This window comes from Nipponia nippon, unplaced genomic scaffold, assembly GCF_047370975.1.
Source record: "Nipponia nippon isolate SJK-2023a ecotype South Korea unplaced genomic scaffold, ASM4737097v1 scaffold_3, whole genome shotgun sequence".
Taxonomy (NCBI): Eukaryota; Metazoa; Chordata; class Aves; order Pelecaniformes; family Threskiornithidae; genus Nipponia; species Nipponia nippon.
The window spans coordinates 117677976-117694341 of NW_028262347.1; the positions used below are offsets into that span (position 1 = coordinate 117677976).

General features: G+C 41.6%; 1 protein-coding gene and 1 long non-coding RNA gene across 2 annotated transcripts in view; one reads left to right on the top strand and one right to left on the bottom strand.

The window, feature by feature from the left end:
• ABLIM1 (actin binding LIM protein 1) overlaps window positions 1-16366 on the bottom strand; it is a 213305-nt gene that overhangs the window by 175725 nt on the left and 21214 nt on the right. The gene's annotated exons all lie outside the window — the stretch shown is intronic.
• LOC148054862 (uncharacterized) lies at window positions 6435-15913 on the top strand. Its single transcript, XR_015706718.1, has 3 exons — window positions 6435-6525; window positions 7794-7893; window positions 13575-15913. It is a non-coding gene; the product is annotated as an uncharacterized LOC148054862 (long non-coding RNA).

Here is a 16366-nt window from a genome sequence, read left to right on the forward strand (position 1 = left end):
ACCCATTAATTTAAATAAAACAAAACCAAAACCCTTAAATGCTGTATTGAGTCTTAGACTCCAAATTCAAAAGAGGTCATTTTGTATCAAAAGATAGGAGAGTTAATTTTCCTCATCTCCAGGCCACCCATACCCTATTCCAAGAGGCACCAGAATACCTTATACAACTGTCTTTTAAAATCTCCCACCGATCTGACCATACCAATTCCCCCCTCACTTCCTAGCCATCTGTCTCAGCAAACATAGACATACTTTTCATTATTATCATCAATTAATTGGCTAAGCAGTAATTCCTGGAACTCCAGAATGAGAGTCTCATTTTCCAAAAAGTCAGATTTAGCAAATCTGAGCGTACAAGCAGCTTTCAAACTAAACAAATGAGCTGGGTCATCACAGAAAGTTATTCTTATTGTTCTTCAATTATAATCACAGAAGAAAAGAAAAAATTCTAATCCTGGGAATAATCATCAGTACCTATGTCCTGATATGCATTTTACTCACACTGTCAGAAATTAAAAACACTCTATGCAAATGGTGTTACTTTTGGGTAAAACCACAAAAAAGCCTAAGTGTTTCTGTCCCATTTAAGCTGTTTAAAAAATAAAAAACTTCTAGCATATAATGCAGTTAAAGCAGATGAAAAATCCTGGATCTCTAGAAGGCATTGCTTCCTACTCAACTCTGCCATACCAGAATACATGCTCCTTTCCAACACAAACACACACACCAAAATCTAAAGGCATCTTCTCCTAAGTTTAAATGCACGCTATGAATAAAACTATCGTAAGGCAGTCTGACAGGAGACGAGTTGGAAATACCTTGGAAATATTTTAAATGGCTCCAGTGCCTTGGAGTGGTCATTTACTGTCCTCTGCTAGAACTAAATAATACAGATGCTTATTTAAAAGTAGCTGAAATGCATGTTCCAGACCTGCCTGTAGTGACAACTCTTGTTTGCAGCTCAGGAGAAAAAAATTCTATTTAAGGAAAAAGCTACTCTTGGGGAAGATGGCTCCAAATCTTTCCTTAAATGAATTCCCACTTAAACGTCTTCCCTTGTGTAAGCCCCATTACACACTGGAGCAGTAAGGTCTCTGCAAACAAATACTCACAGACTCACAAACTAGGGCTGGACAAACAAGCTTGCATTGTTGCCAGTCCAAGTGACCTCCAGGTTGTGTCCCCGGTTGCCCCACCAGAGGACTAGAAAAAACAGCAGTGTGTTCCGAGATGACAGTATCTATTCCAGAACCGGGGACAAATGCCTCCGCCTTTGAAACACGTGAGAGGAGATTTAGCCGTCCTCAGAACAGAATGAGAATCACCTACACAAGCGCAGCCATGCTCTGGGAGAATGCTAGGAAGCAGAGAGGCATTGAGCAGCCCGGCCCGCTGCTGGCACGCAGCAGCTGCTGACAGCCGGCCAGCACGCAGCCCGGGCGCTGCAGCAACAAAAACAACTTCATTAGCGGGCAGCCACAGTCTGCTCTGACTTCAGCTCCTGGACAATTTCCACATATAACTCTATGCATGGGCTCAGTGTAGCCACGGCTTCACAAGCAAGGCTTTAAGGTATTAGAGTATTTCGTGACTTGGTAGCGCCTATCACAATGGAGACCAGCTCTTTATTTGTGATCCTAATGCATCATCTCATTGCAGCATATCTCATTACTGTCATATTCCACAGCAGTACTATTGTGGAAACAATCTATTCAATGGCACGGGACTGCGACTCTTGGGAAGTCAATGCACTTAGCATCTGAGAAGACAGAAGATAAAAAAACACCTCTACCTATCCCTTAGAATTACCCCATAAAAGCAGAGGCCTTTTCTAGGCAGCTCTGAGTATAAAAGGGATCTCCTGGGCTGCTGAATTAGTGCCTGCGACCAGCACAATCCTTTAATAATAGCCTATGACAGGGCCCTGAATGTGAAGAGATGTTCAAACAAACATCCTACTCTGAGCAGCAGGGAAAGGAGACTGTCAGAATATTCTCAAACAATTTTTCCATGCGGCAGAGCGGCAGAGGCACCGCACAAGGGTGATATTCCAGCTGTAATTTAGAGAGGGAACATTACGAACAGCTCAGAGCCGTTCCCATGCACCCATCCTTTCCTCCTTTTTTACAACCTGCCTGAATTTAAAAGGGAGATAGGGCTTTTGCAAAACAATCTTGGCTGAGTCACTAATAAGAACAGCAGCAACAACAAAAAATTCCACGCTGGGACTAACTGGCGGGATCTGGCAGGACGGGAAGCCTTCAAGGCACAGAGCCAGACAACTGGAGCTCATTGGCCAGGTGGTGCATTCGTTCCTTGGGGAACCTGGCATCAGTCTCACCCAGCAGCTGAACCACAGAATAATTCTGGCTTAAGTGTTGGAAAAAGTGTTTAAAGACTTGCTCTCTCAGCTGTGGGTGAAGGTGGCATGCATCAGAGCCAAGGTAAAGCAAATGTAAATTACTGCACTGGGAGTAGGAGGCAGGTAAAATTTATCAGATTTAGAAGGAGTCCTTAGTCCCTGATGCAAGCTCCAGGCAATGGTTTCTCACAGAGGAGGGACTTGGACACCGGGGACATGGATGGCACCATGGTGTAATACTATGCTGCCTGCAACCCACTGGGATACTGCAGTGTCTCCCTCTTTATAATAATTACCTATTGTGGCACTGAGGACACGGAGCCAGGTGGATTTATTTTTAAGTGCTTGCAGTCTGCATAGACAGACCGTAATGGGTTTTCTACCTGCAGACATTTCAGAAAATTAATTCAAATTAACTTTTGAAATGGATTACAGAAACTACTTTTGTGGACACTCGTGTCCATAAGTAAGAGTGACCTTAATCAATTTCAGTTAGCTCATTACGAGAATAAATTAAGATCAATTAGATCAGAGCCCCTTCACCTCTGAATTCACTTCTTTATTTAATTGGGATTAATTGTTCCCACATCTCTCCATCAGACTGTGTCAAACTATGAGGCTGGAAAACCAATGGAAAGAAACAAACATTCCTGCATTATCTTCCTAGTCATTACACTGTGAGCCCCGGTAACACAACATGCTCTCGCAGGAGGTTTTTATATTCTTGTTTCTAACACCAAAATAACCCTGGCTGTAAAACTCACTGTTCTGGATAAAGGGAAAATATCCTAGCAATATCTGAAAGTGATACATTGCTACTGGGTTGCTTGGACACAACACTTCCACTCAAGTTTCTGGGCCCATATAACACCCCAAGAAGGTCTCAGGCCAATAACAGGAGCAGCAAACAACTGATGAATCTGTCATATCTAAAATCTTTCTGTCATCCAACTTCATTGTCTCCTAAATCCCACTACCAGAGCTGGTTTTGTATTGGTGACTATACCGATGCATGTGGGACAGCATACCCAGGTACCATCTGCAGTTACAGCATTACAGAAAAGTGGGAATTGTACAGTATTTCCCGGGAATACTTGGCAGCAAAAACCTCGTATACTCCAGAAGAGCAACCCTAGCAATAGCTAGGTGCAGCCTTTCTCCCACCCCCAGTCCCCTGAAAAAGTTAGCTTACGGCTGGAGGTGAGCGAGGGACAACGAACACGGGGTGCCAGAAGCGGCAGGGCCCCATGCCTTCACATCAGAAGAAGCAGCAAAAGCAAATGACGCATCTGTCAGGCCTCACTCCAAAGGCAATCGCGGCTGAATGCTGCGGATGATGCCAACTGCGATGTGAGCTGCGCTCGGCAGCCCTCAGCTTTTCCTCAAGTGCAGACTATATACAGAGACTACAGAAGGAGCTCAAAGCAAATGAACCAAAACAGCCTGCATTTTACACAAGTCTTCAGAGCTGGCAACAGGCTCAAAGATCAGGTAGCAGTCGCTGAACACTGAGACTTTTCCTTATAACCAGGGCTTCCAGCTGCCTCATTTGGGGATGGGAACAACCTGTTTTGACAGATTTACTGCTCTTGCCATTTCCCCCTAAACCTTTAATGAAGTTTTTATGAACCATTTCCTTCAAACAACACCCTTTCATCAGCTGACAATGCAAGGAAGTTACATTTGCAGAGTGGAACAAAGTCATGCAGACAGATGGAGGCAAAACAAGCTGAGAAGAAACTCATGCTGCTTGCCAAGCATCTTCCTAATATTTTCCACAACAAGCTGTAAGCAGTATTCCCCACTTTCTCAAATATCACATCTTCCCTAGGATCACGATTTTTAAGTCACCTTCTACTCTCTTACAGCATTACCAAAAGAACAGAATTAGTCAGACAACCTTTTTGCCTAATTGGAAGAGCAGCTTTCTTATATGTCTCAAGAATCTGTATTTATCCCCTGTGCATCTGTAAAGCAGCGAGCACTGGAGAAGCTGAGCAGCATTCCACTGATCGAATCGGTGTGACATTTGACTTCCTAAAGAAAATCAGCCCGGTGGTAGCGTGTTCACTGAAGGCTTCACCAGCTCCTTTGAAATTCAGATGAATGTAAACCTTTGGGACTCCGGAGACTGAGCTGTACTGCCAGTGAAACTTGAAATAGCATAAACCCAGGAGAATTTGTCCTTATGTTGCCACCTATTTAAATGACTAGTGGTTTGCAATATGCATGCATGCCTGAGTGTGCGTATTTAAGTGTGAGGGGGTGATGGCGATTCTCTCTCTGTGTCTCTAGCATTACTCCACTACGCGTTGTTGTGGAAGTGCCCGTATTACTGGTACACAGCCCTGAGCGGAAAGGCAAGAGTGAAGCATGGAAGAGCAAGAAAGTCTGAGCTTAAACCACATCTCTGTCAGACTTTTTGAGGAATCTTGGGCACATCATTTCTCTCTCTCACATGTTAAAATGAACGTGCACTGGAAAACCATGGGTGTTTTTACTTGCCTTAGGTCTAACACTGAGACTGATCAAAACCTATAAACCCTTAAGAAATCCTTAAATCTCTTCTTTAGTTGGAGGTTTCCTGAAAGTTCTTATGTAACTCTCATGCAGGAGACGAAGGAGGAACAGACCAAACTTTATGCTGCACTACAGAATGTATGCCAGCCGTCCACAGTCCTCTGAATTACACACGGAGCATAATTTGTCCCAAAGAATTCAAAGAAAGAATTTTACAGCCTTTAGTGGAATATGAAGTAGGCAGATACAAAGTCCTGATATGCAGAACTCCCACTACGGTGAGCAGGAGGGGTTTCACATTGAGAGAACCTGCTGCATAGGACTTGCAAATGCAGTAGCTGGAGCGTACTGCCTGGGGGTAAATCCATACCCTGAGAGCAGAGCAGATTGTCTGAAGCCTATGAACTTCACGGTATGATTGAAAGAATTACTTTTAACCATGAACAACTTTTTCTCTTTGTTTTACAGTCCATCTACATTTTGTCATAGAAGGAAAAGAGGTCAAATATTGACTCTCAGAAACATGCAGGTCCTCCTATCCCCTTCAAGGCAAAAAAACCCTGAAGACAGACCAGAGAGGAAAAGCAGGCATGAAAAGAGGTAAGAAAGAAGGTGACCTATCCCTTTGCTGAGTGTTCCACCTGCATGCATTCAAATCCATAGCTGAATGAAGACAAGTTCAAGGAAGACAGTCTTGTGTGGGGTAACTTCTCCCAGTAAAACTGTAACAAAACAACAGGAAATTAACTGGGCCATGCAATAACTGTGTAAGAGAACCCTAATGCTTAAGACCAGAAGCTGTCTCTTACATGGAATACAACAATTTCTTGCAACACTGAAACAAGAAGTAGAAAGTACCATAACCAAGTAACCAGAGCCTATCATACCTATAAAGTAAACTATTCAGTGACACATCTAAAAATATAGCAAGCAGTTACATGTGGATTAGGAAAACAAATAATTACCTCATTAAAATTCAATCTGGGATTCCTGAAATGGTTTCAGGAACTTCAATCCAGTCAGAATCTTGATTTCACAAGGTGTCCAACAGCACCGTCCCCGTGAGCTCACAGACATGCTGCAGTGCCACCTCAGCCCCGACACAGGGCGAAGGCTGCACCCTGCAGAAGTGCAGGCGGCCGTACCCTCTCACCTCGCCATTCGAGGATGAGTCAAGCCTGACACTGCCTTACATTGCAAAAATTGCATGTGGTGATGAGAGCCATGATAAAAAAGATCCACAGGGAACAGAAGACAAACGTCTTTAAAATTTTTAAATTATAATTGACAAATATCCAACGTCATTATCATTGATAGGCCAAGAATCCGTCATATTCCTTCCTCACAGCAATTTCCCGGTGAAAGCTAAAAACAAAAAGCCCAAAGTAATGTATTCTATGTAGTGGAGAGAATTTTATGTCTTCCTTCCCCTATCACGTCTGTTTATTATTCTAGTGTATTTCTAGCCCTGTCAATGGGCAGGCACACACTTGTTAGAAGTACTGCTTCCAGACTGACTGGCTTTGGTACTCTAGTACTTTAGGGTAACTTTCTCCTCTTGAAAAGACTAAACAAGGAAGGAAAGAAGCAAGCCTGAGGAAACTAAAATGCTATTTGTCATGATGAGGCCTCGAGGGAAAACGGTAAGTTTTTTTTTCTCCACTCTCTTGCTTCAGTAATTTGCTAGTAAGTCTCAAATTCTAGAAGCTCTTCTAAGCATTGCTGACGTTATCAGTTTCAAACTCAAACTCATTTGTACTTATCACCTTTATGGGAAAAAAGGGAGACTGTCAGGTATATCTGCATAAGGAAAATATACGTGATGTTGCTCCTCCTTTTACCTTATCAGTATTCAGCAAGTGTTCAGGTAAAGCTGGCAAGTAATCCTGCTCATGGGTATGGATTCATCTTAGGATTTTTCTGAGAGACAGTTTCAGTTGAATAGGAATTATTTATTTAGAAAGAAGGTTGGCAAATACAGATACATAGCCCATACTTCTTTAAAGCATTTGGTTTAAACGATTTTCTTTCTGTAAATGAATGTTTATATAGGGCTGGATGAGAAGCCTGCCTGGAGAGCATGCTAAATATAACACCGTATTCATATTTCTGAGGCCGTCCCTGATACTGCTTAAAACAGGCAATGCAGTGTGGTACAGGAACAAGACAGGGATGCCAACAGAATTGGAAAACAGAATTTCCAGGCAAATTATTCAATCTCTTGCTTTGCCTGATTAAGACAGCCTGTGTGTCACCTCTCAAAAATCAAATTCTAACTATCTGAAATAGGCACCCAGAAACTATGGCACCCAAATTTAGTAGGTATCCTAAAAAATTTAGCCAAGTGTTTTTCGAAGTTTTTTTAAGGGACAGAAAAGAGTCACTCCCACCATTCCATTTCAGTTAAATCAAAATTCAAGGCAAAAAATGCACATACGGACAGACATATAATTTGCAAGTATTTACTTAAATTCTTTAGTACTCCAGCTTTTTAATTTGTAAAGTACTGCTCTCTTCTCTACTCCCTTACAACTTCATATAGCACTGTCACTGCAGTATCCAACTATCAGAGTACCCAAATTTGTTCAAAGCAGCTTTCAATATTAATATCTAAATCCTGTGAAATACCCCAAAGTCTTTGGAGGAATACACACAGGCTTATACATATTCTCTCAACCCCATGCTATACTGTTATACATATATTAGTGCTAGAAACTTGATAGCAGCTATATGCTTCACTAGCGATGGGTTAAAGCAAGTTGCATTTCTTTCAATTAAAAGACACCAATTATTTAAATTTTTTAAATGAGAGAGAGAGAAGTCAGAGTCATCAACAATGGCAAGTCAGTTGTTCTGAAAAGAAGACAAGTGATGCTGACAACCGTCTAATCCTCCTTCCCCTCCCTTACAGGCATTCTGGGAACAACGTGGGGCAACAGCAAGGGAATATTAACAGCAGAAAGAAAAGTCTTATAAATCTGGCATTAAACCTGTACATCTTCACTCATCAGGTGAATTTTCTAGACAAGATAAAATAACATTAGGCACTACAGACACAAAGCCACATAAGCAATATCTGCCTAATTTAACCAGACAGCAAAAGGCAGGGGAATATTCCTAAGTCTTTCTGGTTTTCCATTCCTTAGCTGACCCCATCTATTTGCCTAGTTATGCACTGTTTCGCCTATATGAATTGTAAGGTTTTACCTTGGCTGCTTCTATGATTTTTTAAAACTTAACTGTATGGTAAAACGTTGGTGTCTGCTCTTTCTGTTTGGTTTTTATACTGCAGTAACACAGTATAGCTTTCAAAACAAAAAGACAATTATTAAACACAGAATCTTCACAACTCCCAGGCTTCAAACTTTCAAAATGGAAAAAAATTACTGCAGTTACAGTTAAAAAAATACAGGGGGAAGGTTACTTTCTGTAAAAGAGAAGATTTTTTTTGTCGTAAGTTTTGTACAGCTATGGAGTCCACATTGTAAAGAGTCCAAAAAAGTTTAGCCCTCTTTCACTTATGACTCTGATGATTACTCAGAAGCCAAAACTAAAGAGGATATAAGTGACACAAGATTTAAAGCCAAAAAAAAAAAAAATCTTCCTAACGTCAGTCTCATCCGTCACCTAACCATGCAGCTACTGTACAGTCTGCCTTTTGCCAAATCCCTTTTATAATTGGTAAAGGAAATACTATTCATTTGCATGCAGCTGCAAAAATAAAGAAGGTAATCTTCTTACTCTCATTTGAATGTGAAAAAAACCACAATTGTTTAAAAAACAGAATCTCAATATTTTTAAAAATAGGAACAGATAAGATATTATTGATTACCTAATGTAATATACTTTAGATAACAATTATTCAGAACATCCAGTTAGATAATTGCAGCTACTTGAAATGAAGTATGTATACAATGGTCCCAGCTCTCACGAAGCTTCTACTCTGCTGCAAGTTAAAAACAAACTGCAATGAGAAAAAAATAGATACAAATGGCAGATGTAATGTTTATACTCTTTTACTCAAATGAATCCCAGAGAGCATTACAAACTAATTATTTGAAAAGTGCCCCAAATCTTAAAAATATTTTGCTAGCAGTGAAGTAATCTTTTGGCATTATCTGCCACTAAAGGCAGCTTTCCCTGGGCTAGAACAGTAGGGCAATCTAACCGTACTTATAATTTATATAAAAGTGAACAAAACAAAACAAAAAAATCAACCAGAACACTGGACAGTGTTTAGGGAAGAGGAATGAAAAAAATACATAAGTAATTCTGCACCAGAAATAGTTCTGAAAAAAAACATCCTTCTCCCTTCTATTAAACAAAGGTCAGTAAGAGATTATGGAAAATGTGTGTCTGCTTTACATGTCTGTAATTCTAGGCCCCTTAGATTCATAAAAATTACTTCCAAAATCAAAGGTAAATCACCATTTCCAAGCCTGTTCACTTCACCTCTAGTATTAGCAACATCAATTATTTGGCACAGGATGCAAACATTATCTTATGTACAGGTCAGTAGCTAAAAGTGAGTTTCTAAAATTGAGTTTCACACAACATAATTCCATGCAGATTTAACAGAACATACAACAGAAGAACATATAAGTGACTGAAATACACTTTGTATTTTCTTCTTCTAAGCTTGCAGCTGATTTTCATTTGATGGCATGTGAAAGTTTAGAATCCCTACATGGAAAACTCTTAAATGTTACTAACAGAATGAAGTAGCGTTCTGTTTCAAAGTACCAGCATCTACCCAAGGTGGGCTTGCCAAGCTTCCTAATCCTAGAAGGTGCAAGTTAAAGGTCTCATGTAGCTAGGAGCACACCTTCCACAGTGCACTGAAAGAGAAAGGAGACATACGAGGGGACTGAAGACTTCACCAACTGCCAAGAGACGCTTCAGACTGCCAGCAAGTGCCAGGAGGCACACAAGCCTTCAGTCGATCAGCTCTTAGCCTGTGCATCCTGTTTCTAGGCAGCACCATCACTCCTACAGCCCCTGGATAATAGGAATCCCTGGGCAAAGGCAGCTGCCTGTAGAGAGCTGTACAGCAGGCATTTAACAGCACAGTCAACCACTTAGATCCTGATGAGTACACCACGTTCACGTCCGCATGTTCGCACACGTCCACGTGTCTATGCTCTGCGAACAGAAGCATCTTTTCCACAGGCAAAAGGTGAATATAATTTGAAGGTGGCAACGAGATTAATGCTGCTACCCCTTCAGAATACCCCAAAACCACTGACAGAGCAGTATGTGCTTTAAGGTGATTAGCATGCTTGCCAGCGTCTGTTGTTACTGTATACAAAAGGCACTTTCTGCCAAGACTTCCACAAAATACAGTTTATTTTAGTGAATTTAGGGGGGTGGCAACTGAGATTATAGGACGTCTACCAGTAAACTGGATTTACATTCAGAACACATGCACCTGTGAAGAGCATAACACATTTTAAAAGATGTGTCATAAGGCAAAAATTGTGTAAGAGTGACATTTACAAAAGAGACACACGAATTGGGGTTTGGGGGAACAATCACAGAAGAAAAAAACTGTTCTAAAAAAGGTAAATACTATATAAACACATAACACGTAGCTTTTCTGATTTTTGAAGTAAGTTCTTACAATGAAAAGCAAAGCCTCAAACTTTAAAAAGAAAAGCATAGGACGTACAGAATATTTCAGACAAAAAAAATACTTCACTGATGTTAATACTCTAGTGACAATTCTTTGAATTTTTAAAAGGACACAGAAAGTGTTTCTGCAGAAAAACACACTCGCAGGACTGCATTTCTTGTGACGCAGACAATTACATAGTTTTCAGGGTTCCACAAAGAAAGCTAATATGAAGACTGCTCAAGGGGAGAATATGGACTGGCAACCTGCAGAAAAAGTACTGGCCTGATCAACTGCATCTCTGGGCATTTATGGCAGAAAGAAATGCAGCTCGGATTTGGACAGGCCTAGAAGCACAGGTGCCATGCCCAGGGCTGGTCATGGTACAGGCATCTAAAAATTGTTTGCTAGCACATCTGCTTAACTTTAAAAAACACATGCAATACCACATAGAGCTGTAGCACCTTCCCTTACTTTCTTCAGTCTTACAATGCTCTTAAGATAGTGTGTGAGCATAACCCTCTCACCTTATACCCAGGTCTTCAGAACCAATCATTTTCTAATTTCACTAAAACTAGGCATTTGGATAGATTAGTCTCACAGACTCAATTTCTGCATTTCATTAATTTCTTGCTTTCATCAAAAGCCTGTTGCAATGAGCTTCAAAGTCTAACCAAGCACTCTCATTTTTTCCCGCTACAGGTTTCCCACGATTTGTATTTAACTGAGTGCCCTGATATTTTTGTTAAGAGGAAAGAAAATAGATGGTCCTTATCTATCTCTTCTATACCATTTATAATTCTAGCAACTCATGTGACACAGAAAGGCAATGAAGAACGGAGCCTAAGACGATAATCCCAGGGAGGTTTAGTCTTTCATCATGTGTTTCCAGCACAGATCATGTTAGTCTCCCTTTTCTGAACTCTCTCTAGTTTAAGATGAAGTAATCAGAACTGCAAAATATTCCAGGAAAACCTGCATCAGTGGTGAACAGTACTTTTTATATGCCACATTCCCTACTCCCTTTCACTTGCCGCTTCAGTCCTAATAAGCAGCCTAAGAAAAGCAAGTGCTTGAAAGATATTAATCTGAACACAGAGTATTCAAGTCATGATGAATATTTAAAAGAAAAAAAGAAACCTAGTCTTTATATTTTCAGCTTCTACTGTACCACCCAGCCAATAGTAAACTATTTCTAGTAACAGCTGCTAAGAACTTTGAAGAGTATTTTTAGGATGTAACCAAGCTCAGGGTATTTTTAATCTATGATTATACATTGTCTAAGTCAGATGAGCATCAGTTAGGAGGTTTAGTCAGACTCTGTTCTTGTTATCATACCCTCATATAATTTGAGACAGCTGCAAAACAAATCTTTACGAAGGGCTGCTTAAGAAAGGGTATAGCAGAGAAAACTGAGCAGTCCTATCATTTCTTGGGCAGGGAACATCTCCAGGAGAGCTTCACCTCTTTAGACTCTGCAATAATAACGGTAACTCAATAGTAACTGCAGCTAGACAGACTGAAGTTTTCCTAAGTTCCACACACCGTGACACTGATTTTAGCCGTACCGGGAAAATTCATTAGTTTCACAAGGTTACTTCAGATTTTCTCCAGTGCAGCACGAAATGAGAATGTGGCTGGTCTGATGAAAAATGTAGAATTCTGCAGCCTTGAGAAGGGGCACTGGCTCTTTCTTCACTTGTTTATTTCCTCGCTGCTTCCAAATACTAAGCAGCTGAGGTGACAGAATAATGTAGCCTCAACCTTTTGCGTGTATTGCCAGATTCTCCTAAAGATTAAAGACGATTTTACAATTATTTTTTCTTGTCGTTGGGATTGTGAGAGAGCCTCTCATGGAAATGAAGAGGTAGGAGGTAACTATCTTTGTCGGAAAGGCAAGCCGGCTTTGCACTGAGTAGTAAGGGTATCTTTTCCACCTCCACATTAATTACTTTTCGCTTTGCGCAGTATTATGTAACATATTGCTGTGAAACTGTCTTGCAGTTTAAGTTTCCCTACCCAAAACAAAGAGGGACCTGCTCCCTTACTGCCACTGAAATTGCGTGCTGGCAGGAAAATAGAACAAAACAGTTGGAGATTTCCAGACTGCGCTGCGGAGGAATGAAAGAACAAGTTACTGTTAAATGGCTGCAAGACAGAGAAAAGGGATACCACCTATGACAGAGTGTTTAACCAAGCTGAGAGATCAAAAAAAATACTGCTTGCTTCCCTCCCATAACACAGAACTGAGGGCATAGGAGAAAGGATCCCAGCAGGCCACCAGCCAACACTGACAACAGAAAAAGCAATATAAGTGATTTTAACAATCCCTCTCACGCTATTCTCTGCCAGAGGCAGTAGAAACAGGATGCACGTAGATCCAAATAAAACCTGTAATTGTTTTAAATTATTTATTGAAACTCTGAAAATTGTTCTCTTCTGTTTGAAGATCAGGTGCTTTTATTACACCAAAGAATAGAACAGGAAAAAGGAAATATAGCGAGGAAAAAAAATACCACTACAGCAACAGAGACACAGGTACCTTGATACCCTGCCCACCCTACTGCGTCAGAATGACATTGTCTGGTATCTCAGACCTATTTCAGCACAGGAAAGCCCAACTCAATGGGTGAAGGACAGGGAAGTCCAGCGAAGCCTTAGTGTTTCGGTTTAGGTTCACTGCAGTTCCCTTACTCTCTCCCCTGGCAGCATGGGCAATTTCACAACTGAAGGAAAGGGTGAGGGTACCAGCCTAGCCCAGGCGGGCAGGCTGCTCACCCCTGACGCTTCAGGGTTAACTGGGAAGAAACACGGGTGCTGTAGAAAATTACTCCTACCCTAGGACACCAATCCTCTTTGCCAAGGGAAATGAAAAGTGATTAAAGGAGTTGGGAGAGTCAGAGAGGGAGCACAACTCTGAAGAAATAGCTGGGATGTGGATTCCCCACTCCAAGACCAAACTGAACTTGTGAAACGTTAGGCAAAGATCTGGAGAGTCTAAAATTTCTCCTTATACCTACTACACTGTAAAATAAAATCAACCTCTTGCTAGAAGAACTAACTTGCCTGTTTCTTTTACAGGTGAAGCCTGTAATTCCAGAGTCATCACCTGGAAGGATGGAGGTGCTCCAAGGAGGTCACACACTGCAATTACAATGCTACAATGTCTGGAGTCAAAAAAGAGCAACGCTTACTTGCTCCAGGGCTGGGCCACCTGCGGGAGAGCTGCAGACGCGGCTCCAACAGACTTCACAAACTGAATTACAGGCAGCAAGTTCCTTTGGACACAAGAATGCCTAACAGTGGCCATAAGTCATTTCACCTTTCTCTCATTCAAACCCATTTTATAACTAGGAATGCAAAACTATTTCACAGGAGTTCTGGGATGGCTAATGCCAATCAGATCAGTATCTACAAATCGTTTGTTCCAAAGGGGCAAGCTGTTTAGACACTAGAACAGCATGAAAGCAAGGTGATTAAATTGAGTGAAAATACAACTACTGGACTGCAAGTATTTAGTTTCACAAGTCCAAACCTGGTAAACTAAGAGAACTACTTACAGACGTCCAGAGATCCAAAAGCCTTGCACATTGACCCACTGAAGGCTGAGATTCAATACAAACATGCAAAAACTATTTGCAATGAAAGCTAGGGTGAAAAAAATCTGATGTCGGTAGGCTCCATACTTACCTGGGTAAGCACTCAACCCTGAACAACTACTCAGAGTAACCAGAGGGAAAAGCAGCAAAGAGTGGTCAGAAAGTTTGGTCTAACACTCTGAGAGGTCAGTATGCGCAGTCTAGTATCTAAACAATCCCTTCACCTCAGTTTTCAACAACATCCAGTGCTGAACATGCCGGCAATATGGGAAGAAGCTGAGCAGGATACAGGTACAAAATGGGAAATTCCAACTGAACTGGGGGCACGTTACACTCGGCGTATGTGCTCAAACCAGGAGAACCCTTAGAACAACGAAGGGACTAGCATATAAAATCACAAACGACTTAGCAAAAAAATTAATAATCTATGCAACCAGAGGCAGATCATAAGAATATGCAAGAACAAACATCATAGCTGTGGATAAGAAACAGAAAAGAGAGATCCAAACAATTCTAAACCTGGTTTTCTGATCTAAATGCACAATCTTTTTAAACAAACTTTATAAAAAACAGACTGTGCCCCAATATCTTTTGGGGTAATTATTTTTAGGTGAGGAAAATTCAGTATATGTAGTTTAGCAATAGCATTTTATACAGTGTCATTTTACACAGCGCCACAAAGGAAATTATGAGTGTAGCTGGAGAAGAAGGGAAAATTACAGGTGAACAAGGAATTGACTACAAGGGAAGAACAAGAGGTTATGCAGAAAAGGGATGTGTGAGCTGAACGCCAGCAAAAAGCGGAGACCTATTTGGCTGCAGTTTTGAGCGTGGAAAACGTTAATGGTGGGGTCCTGCAGGAAAGCTGAGAGGGAAGCTTAGGGGTCGGAGCGCTGCCTGGAGAGCCGCTCGTACCACAGGTGAGCGGTGAGCCGCCCGCCTTCTGCTTCCTCATGTGCGGGCACAGTGTAGTCAAATGGCATCACAGCCAAGGACAGCCGGCCACTGCCCAGTCCTGGCACCAGGACCCCTGCCGAACAACGGAAAGCGACCGAGCCACGTCCTGAGCCTGCACAGCCATTTCCCGCACCACCTCCAGCCCCCGGAGGGACAGGGGCTTCTCACACCCGGCCTCCCAAAGCCTGTGCTTGTGGCGGTGGGCCCTGCAGGCAGCGGTTGGAGCCCACGGCGGGGGAAATCCATGCGAGGGTTCTGAGGACGGTCATCAGTCCCGGTGTAAATTCTCCCCTGTGCCCATCAGAAGTTCTGCCCGAGGACGAGGGAGGCCGGTCTCCCAGGCAGTTAGTTCTGAAGTGCCTTCCTTTGCCCGTTCTGCTGGCGGCTAAGTCATATTTAAGAACTCGGCAGCCTCAATACTTAGGCTCAGAAGTGACCTAAATTTGTGGCCGCCATCTGAGAATGGCAAATGGCCTCCATGCATCCGTTTCAGGTTTTGTGGAAAATATATTTGACCGATGTTCTAAATCTTTGTAATTCTTACTGCTTTGCTAAAGTTCAGTAGGTACATTAGAGCTAAAATCATGCAAGGTGTAGCTTTATTTCAAATTTCTGATCTGAATAAAGTCAATAAATTGATTTAAAAAGCCACTTTTACATGGCTTCTCTATTCACCAGGCTGTAACGGCCAAAGTTAAAAATGTGCCAGACGGATACTAACGTCTATCTCACAGCCCTCCTCATGCAGCACAACACCAGCACATACCTCTGATTAAAAGCACTCCCTGAAAAATGGCACGTTCCCCTTTATCTCCAACAAAGAATCCACTACTCTGCCATGCAAAGTGCATTTTATTAACTTGATCCAGGGCCTGTCACTCACTTTTCAACCTCTTACGTGTACCTATAATATATGTCATGGTTAATCCATTTGATGAACTGCGTTTATTTGTGCTTCTCTGATGAACTCTTGGCAATTTGCCTGCCAGTCCAGCTCCTTTACAACAACTTATTGGAGTCCAAATTATTAAAAAAGCTTTACATACGTTGCATTATTAATAAATAAATACATAAAAAAAGGCTACAAACTGTTTCTCTGTTTCTGCAGTCTATTTAGATTAGCGAGTCCTCGGGCACTGATCTTTCATAGTGTGTAAATGGTATTTGGCACAATGCCCCTCATTCACCCCAGCCTTGCTGGGCTTCCCAGTGCAAATCTAATAATATAAAGCATTTTTTTAGAGCAAGATTCACCTTATCTATCAGTAGTTGCCCAAAAGATAAGCATCTCCTTCACACTAAATCAGCAACGCTTTC